The sequence below is a fragment of the Myiozetetes cayanensis genome, unplaced genomic scaffold (assembly GCF_022539395.1).
Source record: "Myiozetetes cayanensis isolate MyiCay16 unplaced genomic scaffold, myiCay2020 scf5-8, whole genome shotgun sequence".
Lineage (NCBI taxonomy): Eukaryota > Metazoa > Chordata > Aves > Passeriformes > Tyrannidae > Myiozetetes > Myiozetetes cayanensis.
Genome location: NW_026087742.1, coordinates 24,519,158 through 24,530,747, shown reverse-complemented (window position 1 = coordinate 24,530,747; position 11,590 = coordinate 24,519,158).

Below are 11,590 nucleotides of genomic sequence, written 5' to 3'. Positions count from 1 at the left end.
AAACTGTTTTCAGATGTATGCCATAAAAAACAACTCTGGAGACAAACTCTCTCTCTTCCTCAAACAATCTCAAACAAGCTTAAGCTCTTCCCCCTGCTCTGCTGTGGGAAATGTTAGCTAAGCCATGCTGTAGGCAACTTGTAATTCCTGCTGCAGGTCAATCCCCTCCTTCTCCACAAGCGTCATAGATTCAAGGTCATGGGTTTTTGCCCAGCTTCACTTGAGCTATGAAGTACAGTCCCTGGTCTCATTGAGATCTGGATGCATGATTGGCTGATATTAGCATAAAAAAGCTTCTTTGCTGACCTCCCCAGAAATGTGCATATTTGCACAGTTTTTGCCATTGGGTACCCTCTGATACAAGTTACCACATCCATGTTACCACAGCTCCTCATGGGACTCTGGACTGTATTACACTGGGGGAGGGAAATAAACGCAGCATAAGATGTCTTGCATCTTTATCTTCCCTTTTCAGTTTTCTCCTGAACTTACTCTACCTATGTAAGGAGTCATCTGGCTTATCCCTAGCATAAAAAACCAACAATTTAGGACCCAAACTCCACAGGAGAATAGGAGCTGTGTTCCTGGGCTGCCTGTGGAGGCCTCATGACAGAGTTGTGTTGCCTGGCATCAGACACAGCCCTAAGGGGAAAAATTAGCTTCAAGGAAGCATGAGGAGAGAGGAGGAGAACATTGGTCATGAACCCTTTGTTGTGACACATGTGGTCAACTTCACTGGTTTAACTTCCACTCAGAAATGTCCATCTTTTGTTCAAGGAAGACCACTCCTTGTAGTGTTGCTGACCTGTAAAAATTGGACCTGGAGACACAACTTCCAACGACAGATTTGGGATTGCTTGACTGCAGGCATCTCCCTTTGTGCAGGCATGGCAGCCAGCATGTGATGTTCGTGCTGAGGTCCTTTCATGCATCAAAACTACGACAGAGGCAGTGGCTCCTATGTTGGCTCTTCCATACGCTGCTGTTCGATGTTCTTAGAAGTTGAAAATTATTTCCCTGTTTTCTGAAAGGGAAACATTGAAACATCAATTTCCAACCTAATATACTATGCTGGTTTTTCCAGGTTCCCATTGGGAACACTTAGGATTTCTTGTAGAGCACTAGAAAATGTCCGCCTGTCTGTCATTATCTCCATGTACTGTTCCGCTTGTCCATGCAAGATCACAGAATCATTTGGTAAGTGGGTGTCTATGTATATGCCTCTGAATGTGTCTTTTTGTATGTTAGGCCCTGTGTGCAGGTCCTATTTTGTAACTCTGTATATCTCTGTGCAGGTTCAACCCTCTGTACCAAGAACATGAGAAATGTAATGAAGGTGAAGTCCTTGTGCTGCTGAGATAAAGAGCCCTAGAAAAGTGGCTGGAATAATTCTGCCACTCTGATACTCAGGCAATAACTGTTTAGAGTGGGAAGACTGGGAATACTGGGATCATATCAAAGGGCCTTGAAGGTGCACTCTTAGGTGTTCAGATATTGCCCCACTGTGCATGGTCTCCATTTGCAACATGTAGATGCTGGGAGAGGAGACTTTCACTGCTTGGCAGCGGGGTGGCAGAGAGCATCAGTCATGGGATGGCTGAATGTGGGAAGTGTGTCTTCCAGCTGAGTCCCTTGTCTGGAAGAGCTCTGCCACCCACCACAATGCCCTGCAAACTCTCTCCTGCCAGATACTGGGCACAGCTGCTTGTCAAAAGTCACTGGCTGAGAGGCTACCTCTTCTTGGAAAAGCATGTACCACAGGCTGGGGTTACACTAGCAGCAGTAAATTGTTCCTTCTCAGGAACTGGCCAAACCTTCTGAAGTCTCTTTTTCCACGCAGAAGGAGAAAGAGGTCACCCTGATGATGCCAGCTAAGACTCACCAACACCAGCTCCCTTTCCCCTGCACACATCTTCCAAGAGAGACTGGAAGCAGAGTGACAGGTTTAGGAGGTGCTGAGGGTAACCATAGAGGTGAATAAGAAAGTAATAGGAGCACTGTGCATGCTCCTGATATCCTGTGGACCTGCTGGCTCAGAGCTTGTGGTCATGTTTACTACCAACAGACTCCAGGAGCACGCAGCTCCAAGCTCCACCAGGTGATAAGGGAGTGAGCCTTTTCCAGTGCACTCCATAGAGGGCACCGGTGCACGAGAGGGACACCTCCCAGGGGGCAGGGGTTGCAGAGGTCCTGATGGGAGCTCGCCAAGGCATGTCACCTATAGCTGATATAGTCTTAAAACATGCACTGTACAAACACGCCTATGAACAAGATGAGGGATGTGAAGGAAAGAAGGGAGCCCTTTGTCACCACTCTGGGAACAAAGACTGGTCTGTGAGACTGAGAGTAATACTGACCCAACCAGCATCAGCTGCCGTTGTTTCTTCCGTCACACTGACAATGCACAGTTGCAGGGTTTCTTTCCCTGTGAGGAGAATGGGATTTAGTGATACCATAAGTTAGTCAAACAGCAACCAAGATACCAATTCAAGTCCCGTTCAATGGATGCAGCATTTGCTTTGTGCTGTTTTTCTCCCACTTCCTGTATTTTGCACTAAGCCTCATTTCCTCTCCCTTTTTTCTCTGTAGCACAAGCACCACAAATGCGCACACACTTTCACTCTTCACACTTCCATTTACCTCCTATTTTGGAGGAAGCAGCTGTGCATTTATATCGCTAGGGAGATCAAATGTTTTTGTCAAAGTAGCCCTCAGAAAAGCAAACAGTGTTAACCACTGAAATCAGCATCAGTGTGCACCAGTGGTGTCATGTCCATCCAAAAGAGTGGGACGGTGCACCTTAGTCTTTCAGGCTGCCTTTGCCAGGATCTTGGGTAGACACTGGATCAGCATCTTCCAGCAAGTTTCATGTGAATTTGGGAGAGAGGCCACAGCCAGTCCCTGCTGGGGGCTGGTCTCAGCAGGGAACATAGACAAGGAAGCAAGGTTGTGGAGCAATGCAACTTGGCTGCTGGCTGATGACCTTGTGTTGTCAGTAGATAACCCCTGGAACAAGAGCCAGCTGGGAGCTCCGTGTGCAGCAGCTAGCCTAGGTAACCTGTCCCTGCCCTCACCACCCACTCACTCTTGGCAAAAGGCTGCCTTCCTCTATTTGCTGAAAAAGGAAGTCCTGACCACGTGGCTTACACTCGCAGGGCCCATGCAGCTGGTGGAGTGAGGGAGAGGGGACAGGTCACAGAATTCATGTCTGCCGGTGTCCTCACACCTTGGGGCACCTATAGCAGTGCACACTTGGTGCCCTGAAGCAGGTACTGAGCTACAGCTTCTCTTTTCTCATGAGCTGTGATCCAGGTGCAAAGAGCACTCTCTAAAGTTTCCTTCCCCATCACAGATGTGCTTACCGTCTGCATGGTCAGGAGGAAGGCATGCTGTTTGGCTAGATTTTGTCTCTGCAAGCCACTTGCTTAACTGCCCCCCATTGCTGCATATTCCTGTAAAATCAGGACAGTTCTGGCTGACTCTCTGAAGTGTTGAAGATTGGCCACAGATAGAGGGACCGGCTGGGATGTGTACAGGTTAACCTGGGAAACCTCTCAAGGATCTCTGTGGTGTGCCTTGTCCATGAATTCAACGGTAAGCCAGTGCCAAGATCAAAGCTAGGAAAAAAAATCTTAGTTCTGGTCCGGTAGGCAAGAATTGTGGGCATCTGATTTGGTCCTCCATCTGACAGATATAGTCCTGCTATTGCAAGGAGCTGGGAACTGGCAGTTCTGTGCTTACAGGCTTTTGTTTGGAAAGGTTCCCATCAGTTATAGGTGTGGGAAGCATTTCTTGGGACAGAGAAGGGGCAGAATTTTCATGTAATAAACAAGAAGGGCACCTCCTTATTGACCACAGGCAGGCCTCTGTCCTGCAAATGAATACCTGAATTGTTGAGTAATCTCTAATGGTCACGCAGTGCCAGACATACCGAGAAAACATCAGAGCAGAAGCATGGAGCACTTAAAGCTCCACTGGAGCTCTGGGGCCATGGGGAGCAACAGAGGAAAGTCAAAGACTGTTTCACTCAGTGCCTGCACAAAGTGTGAGCAAATAAGAAGACCCTGAGATACAGTCCTACTTTTTACACTGACTGGCTCTAATGTGCTTGATAGGCTTAGTAGTTTTAGGGAAGGAGAAAGGAAAAAGACGAGCATAGCCAACTCCCTTAGAGGAGACCAGCCCATGGCTGGAACGGAAAACAAGGACTGCTGGAGAGCCAGAACTAACTCTGGCTGTGCCAAGCAACACAGAGCATCCCCTCCTAAACCTTGGCTATGGCTGGGTGAATAGTGTCCTGAAATGGTTTCCAGAACTGGGAATCCACAGCACTGGAAGAAAAGGAGCTAAGATCTGTCAGAGCAAGGTGTGTGGGTAAAGGATGACTGCACACAGACCTGTGGGCTCTAGGCAAGCCACACAAGCCACGAAAATCTTAACATGGCTGGATACAGCTGATGCCATAATATGATAGTGCAGGAGACTGGCTACAGTTCTGTGGGTCTGTGGTAGAGCAGTCTGCACAAAAGAGATTCAGACCGATGGCTGCTGATGCCTATCATTGCCAGTACAATGGAGGAATGGAAAAAATGGAAAATTATCTTGCTTATTCTGAAAAACACCTCAAAAAGGGCCTAAACTGTCTCAGGAACTAGCCATAGAGCTCATCTCCCAGAAACCCTGCTATCACAGTTTCAAGAACCCTTCCATCGCAAAGTGCTGCAGAACCACTAGTGATGTGCAAGTATAGTGTCATGTGTGTAAAAACAGACATGGAATAGAGAGATACGTCTGTTAACATATGTATATTTGTATATGTATGTATGCCACGCAGAAATCTCTTGCAAAGAGCCTGAGGCTCTGAACAGCCCCAGGAGTACTGACAGCCCCTGAGGGACATGCTCTGTGCCCCAGGAGTGAGGGTGCTGCAAAGAGGGAGCCCCTGGGGCACATAGCCAAGGGCAGAGCAGCCCAAGGTAAATCAAAGCCAGCACTGCCTGGCCAAAATTAACATACTCCTTGTTGTCTAATCTGTGAGAACTCATTCGAGAGAGTCCTGAAAAAGTCTCAAGCTGTGGTACGCACTTGTGGAGGGCAGAGCAGCACCTTGCTTGTGTTAACAGTATCATCACGTGTTAACCTAGGCAAGGGCATGCTTTTGTCACCCTTATCACCAGGGTGTGAGTGCTTACTTATCTTACTAGCTCCTTATCTTTACTTATCTTACTAAGTTTTCTTATCCCAGAGTACAAAATCTAAAGGGAAGCAGCTGGATTGCATCCTCAGCTCCCCTGATTTTTGGCACACATAACTGAGCTCCCCAAATATTGCTTTAGCAGAGAGTTGGACACAGAGCAGAACAAGGAGAGTGTCTCTCTTGCACATTGCTGTGACACCAAGCTCAGTTTCACATAGTTCAGCATAAAGAAAAACAGCAGCAAAAGCATCCTTGAGATTTGGCCAAAATCTGCTTGAGAGGGAAATTCAGGTGTCACTTCTGCTTCGAAGTCAGGCCAGCATGCTCAAGGTCAGATTTCTGTCAGAGGTGGCTCTGTTGGCTGCAAGGTGATTCCCAAGTTAAGCCTGAAGCAGTGTTGGTCAGCTGATGCACCTCCACCTTGTCTGGCACTGCAAAGATTGTGGAATTTTTCCTCATAGAAACTATAAATCTGGGAACACCCTTGAGCATGGAAATTACTTTCCTCAGTGGGGAGGGTGGACAGGGACATTCTCTTGCTGTGGAGAGTTGGGGAACCTGAAGCAAAGCATGGCCTCTCCTGCTGCTGTGCTGGTCCCTGATGGCAGCCTTGCTCCAGATGTGCCATCCTGCCCCAGCTCCGAGTCTGCATCCTGGCTGTAATGTCCCTGCACTTTAAGATCGGTTTGGCCAGCAGGAAACAGCCAGAGTGTGTTCAATCTTAAAGGTTTGTGGAAGAGGAGGTCATGCTGGATCCAAAGAGTGGAGGAAAGATCAGGTCTGAGGTTCACCGCCTTCATGTAACTCAGGGTGGGTCAGAGCCATGAATGTGCAAGGCAGAGGCTAAGTGAGGAAGAGTGGAAAAGGTAAAGCCACAAATATGCCCATATGAAGGCCAGGAAGGGAACATTCTGCTCAGCTGCCTGGACAGAGGTTTATGACTCTTTCCTATGCAGTGGTGTTATCCACTGTAAAAATCATTGGCCGTGGAGATATCTGATAAGAACTGAGCTGGCATCAGTTGGGAGAACAAAATGTCAAGAATGCATCAGGCTGCACCCCCACTTTTACCAGCAGGCAGGACATCAGGCTGGGAACACTATGTTGTTTGCCCTTATCTCTAATTGTCCTGCTTGCCTAGCTTCTTTACTGCCTCCCAATGAGTGTAAATATGATGTTTTGAGATTGGTTCTTCTCTTAAGAACCCCTTCTCCTCCTGCTTCTCACCCCCCGTCCTGTGTTCCCTAACTCATGGCCTTGGCTGGTGATGGGAAGTTTAGGGAGCTGCGAATGATGCGAGTACAGAGGAGTACCTCTGATTTGGCTAGCTCTGCACCCCTGTTTTCCCCATAGAGCACCAAAAAGTCCCCATTTATAGCAAAATCTATCTGCCTCCAACTGCTTTACAATGAAGGGAAGCAAAAATCCCCTTTCTCACTTATTCTGGCAAGAAAGGGGATGCAAGCTATGGGTTGCTGAACAGTCTCAGTCTATGCCACAACTGTCCAAGATATACTGTCGATGTCCCACCAGCTGTCAGGGACAGGCACCAGAAAGAGGAACAGCTTCAAGGGGGACCAATGGGCTGAGGTGGGACACACCATACAGGGCTCAAGGGCTTTTCTTCTCCTGCCCATGCCACATCACTTTCCATCAAACCTACCTCTCTGACCCTGCCCTTTTGGGAGTGCACAACTCCCACCTCACCTCTGGGGACTGGAGAGCTCTTTTACCACCATACTCCATGGGTGCAGAAATTCATCCCCCAGACTTGTGAAGAGCTGTTTATTTAACAGCAACACAACACATGGCATCTGAGGACACTTTTATTCCTCAGTAAGGTGGGACAGGCCTTGTTAGGGTGGGATCACAGAGGTTTGCCCGAAATTCAGAGAGGGACTGACCTCCCTTCTTCTGCTCAAGGTTCTAGGAGTGAAACTGTGAAAGAAAAGACTTTTCTTTACTCCTTTCCTCCTCAAGCTTGACTCTAGCAGGGTGCCTTTCTCAAAGCTTGCTTGGGAGGCTTTGCTTCCCTCATCCGTTTTGAACCATCACATACTTATGGCCCCAAAAGGCACGTCCTAAACTGCTCCCCAGATCTGCTGGCGACTCAGTTAATTTCCATTAAACCTTGGGCAAAATACATGCCTCTCCCTGTGTTGTTGAGCATAGCATGCAAACCCTGTTCCTGGGGGCTGCTGCACCCTTCCCAGTCTGCTGCTGGAGAGTATCCAGAACCAGCTCCCAACTCTTCTTTAGGGCACAGCTGGGATGTTGAGGTACCGGGCCTCAAGCCCCAGAGACACCCTGGGAGCAACAGCATTGCTGAGCTCTCCTTAGACAGCAGGACAAGCCTTTTCAAGCCTGAAAGGTGGTCAGGCAACAGAATATTTATGTAACTGTATTTATACAGTTGTAGCTGTAAGGTATCTGTGGTCATATATTTAAACAACTAGATCTTGCCTGATTGTCCAGATGTTAATATTCCACCAATATGAGTGAAGACAGGACAATCCTTAAGGATAATATGAACAGAAAAGCCCTAATGTGGTTGTTACATACCACGTGTGCATGTTTTGGGGAGGTGGATTCATGTATGTTGGCTGCGGATCCAGCAACCACGTGCATACAGCAGTAGGACTGGAGAACGTCACGAAAGGGGGTAACTCAAAGATAAGACATAGAGAAGAAGAAGAGGTTCTTAGTGCTTCTTCCAAATTTGGTAGTAATTTGGGAATTTCACATGCAGGCATGAGAAGGGACCCTGCTGACACCTGCGCAAGTTCCTTGATTCCAGTAATGGCACATGGGAGTATAAAGATGTTGATGACTTCAGACAGCTGGTTACAAAAACACACTGAAATCCAGAATAAAAAAGAGGAAGGATTGGGCAAACTGTAGCTATCTTCCTGCTTCCAGAGGAGTCAGTGAGGTTTCTAGACTGACTGCTCTGTCTGTGACGAAAATAGACCTTCCCCAGCAGATCCTGAGGGTGCTCATCCCAGTATTAAGTTTTCTTTCCTATCATACCTTCATTATTTCCAGGTGATCACACTGTTTCCATTACCTTGTGCTGGATGCCAACAGTGCAGCTGAGCTGTTCCTGACCCCTGGTCTATGGTAATGAGAAGACTTTGCCGGAAGCCTTCAAGTGGAATCTGTTGCTTTGGGAGCGATTCATCCAAGATGGTCAATTTTCACTGCAGAGGAGAAGGAAGGTCATTTGGAAATGTTCTCTCCAAGGAAAAACACTCTTCATTTCTATTTTAATCCCTCTGGGGATTAATTGCCTCCTAAAAAAAACCTGGAAGAGCAGAGAAGTAAGAGCATGCAGGCAAGCACGTGTGATAAGGAGTAGGCTGGGGACAACCGCATTTCAGACTGGCTGTTGCACAGATTTTGCTTTCAGAAAGCATTTTTTAAAAGGCGGGCGGGGGGGGGAGGGGGAAGGAACAGAAAAAACATTCCTGGATAATAAGCTGTAGTTACAACTGAAAACAACAGGAGAAAATATACTAACTGGAGAGAAAAACTCCAACTGCCTGCTAAGCACTCCCTTCTCCCAATCCTTTTCCCATAGGCCCAGCTTTGTCCACTGAGGCAGCACTGAGCTGTGGGGAGACTATTCCCAGCCATTTCAGGTGGTAGCTAGATAATGTGGTAAACCTCACGGTAGGGCTCCTGCCATCAGATCAAACACTCCCTGGCCATGCCACGCACAGAGCAGGTAAGTGTAAACTTGTTCGTTCAAAATATTTAGTTTTATAATTTTTGAGACAATAATTCATGCACAGTCAGGCTTCATGCCTATGCTGCTCTGTGTTTTCTTCTGGATCAGGTGCTGCCTATCCTCCCAAGACATGGGACAAAGCCATCACAAGCACCATTCAAGAAGTGAGCTCTGTTACCATGCCTCAGCCAGACCAGTTATAGGGATGCAGGAGGGCATCGGTTGGATGAAAGCAATCAGATCCTCACCCTCGAATACGTATCACCAAGATAAGCATGGGTAGGCTGTCAGGTGTTGTTCGAATGCAGGATTTCAGGAGGTTATTTGAAAGCCAAGTCACCGAGGGGCATCACAATTTAGCTGGGTCAGATTGTCTGGGCAAGGATCACAACCAGAAGCTCCTTTGGCCAGTGCTGTTGCTGAGATGTGTGGAGCTGCATCCTCCATAACAGTGCTCCTGTTGACTTGTTGGCTGTCTCCCCATCAGGCCCAGATCTGTTTCGTTGTGAAACCTGAGAGTAGTATCCTATGTCCGGCAGGAATGAAGACCAAAGTAAATAAGCCTTGATAGAAACTACACTTGTTAGGGAGAGAACGCGTGTTAGATTTCATAATTCACCTTGGGACTCATTCACCTAAGGCAGCTCTGAGCCCATTAGCACTGATAATCTATTTTTAGCCCTCATTCCTGTCAGCTGCAGGTCCCAGTCCATGCATGTGACATGCTGTCAAGGATCCCTTTTTTTTTCCTTTAACATTTAAATAAACTAACATTTTTTTTTTTCTGCTAGCTGTTCAACCTCCTCTCTGAAGCAGTAAGGGGAGACGCTGAGCTGCTCTGCCTGTAGAGAGGTTTCCCATTCCTCATGGCTGACGATTTTCTAACCATCCTCCACTTTCTGTCTTGTTTCTGTGCATCAGGGATCCAGTTCAGCAAGTGCATAGGACATAGGGGTGCTGGCTGGGGAAACCTCTGGGAGGTGACACCAACCTTCCCAGGCATGCTTAGGAAGCACAGCTGTTTTCAAGCTATAGTAGGAAAGTTCTGGTGGCATTTCACTGGAGAGTTTTCGGTATCTCCTTCCTGATCGGATCTCCCCTCTGGGCTGTTTGAACTGGCTGTTTGCCTGACAGCAGCACAGGCCTCCCAGAGGCAGAGACAATTTTTTGTGTACCATGTGGGAAATTTTTTGTGTACCATGTGGGAAATTTGGGGCCTTCTGAAGTGAAAGAAAGCATAGAAATGCAAGATCCTGTGGCTGCTGTTACCAGAGCTGGGCAAACCAGCAATTTTTCATACTTCTGAAGAGCAAGAGAGCTCAAAGGTTAACACAAGTGAAGATGTTATCGTGCTTGGGAAGCCAGATGAACGAAGCAGAGAGATGCATGATCTCATGGCAGCAAAGATGAGTGTGATGAGAGGAATTTCTGTCATTCCATATAGGAAGTAAAACTTTCCATAGATACAGACCCTCTGCCATACTTTTCATCAGCAAAGCCCAGGAGTCCAGTCTGGTACATGGAACGATGGGGTGAGAAGGAGAAGGGCTGCAGAGGCTGCAGGTGAGGGAGAGGATGAGTGAGAGGAGCACAGCAACATCTGAAGCAAGTGCACAGGAGCTGTGTGAGCACCAAAGGGGCCCCAAGCACTGGCACAATTTAGGAGCTGATGGAGTATGAAGCTGTGAGTGTAAGCTATGGAAGGTCCCTGGGAGGTATGTTCAAAGCCAGGCTCCTGGGGAACCTATCCAAAAGGCTTTACTGAGTATATTTGTTTATACATTTCCACCTAATTGAGGTTAATCTGCTTTCTGCTTTGGCTAATCAGCTGGTTCAGAGGCCTAATAGGTTGGAGGGGCATGTTTTGCCCTCCTCCTGTTTTCAGGCCATGAAGTCAGCGGCGAGTGAGCTCTGAGGGGCTCAGAGCTGCCTGCTTTCAAAGCTGGCAGAAAAGTGCTTTATCCCTTGAGGAACGGTGCTGGAGAGCAGGTCCCCAGGAGGGACTAGTGCCTTTCTTCTTGCTAATTGGCGGGTCTCATGGAAATGAAGGATTACTGGGGAAAAAAACATCTCTGCAAGAGCCTAGAACTGAGTGAGGTAACTGCTCTGTAGAGGTCTGCTGAGGCTCCCAAATCCTGGTGGGTACCATCCCCAGCTGGCCCTATGTCCTGACCTTATCCTTCTGACTCAGGCCCCCCCCTCCAGCAAAGGATATGCATGAGCTGGGCACACACGTCTGGTGTCCATCCATCCCCTGTGAACTTTGTCTTCTGGGAGCCCTTCTGTGCCCATCTGCTCAGGGGCTGATGCTATTTCAAGTCCCTTTGCTGGCCACGTGGAGGTGAGTCATGGGCCGCTCCTGCAAGATCTTCCTTGTAATTTTAGGTTAAAGGAGACACTGTTGCCACCAGCATATCCTGCCCTTTGAGGGTAGAAAAAAAGGCAGGAGGAGCTCAACCACGTGACAAGAGTTCATTGCACTAAGGAGAAGCAGCTGTAAATGCTGTCTCTAATTACTGCATATTACTTAGCCTGTGAATATCAAACATCTAGGGCCAATATAAAACATCTTGTGTGTTGCTTTCCAGCACTCTGGTTATCTGCTCCCTTCCCCAAGTATTGGAGCCCCATTCACCCCAGTCACAGCTCCCTCAGTCCCTTAT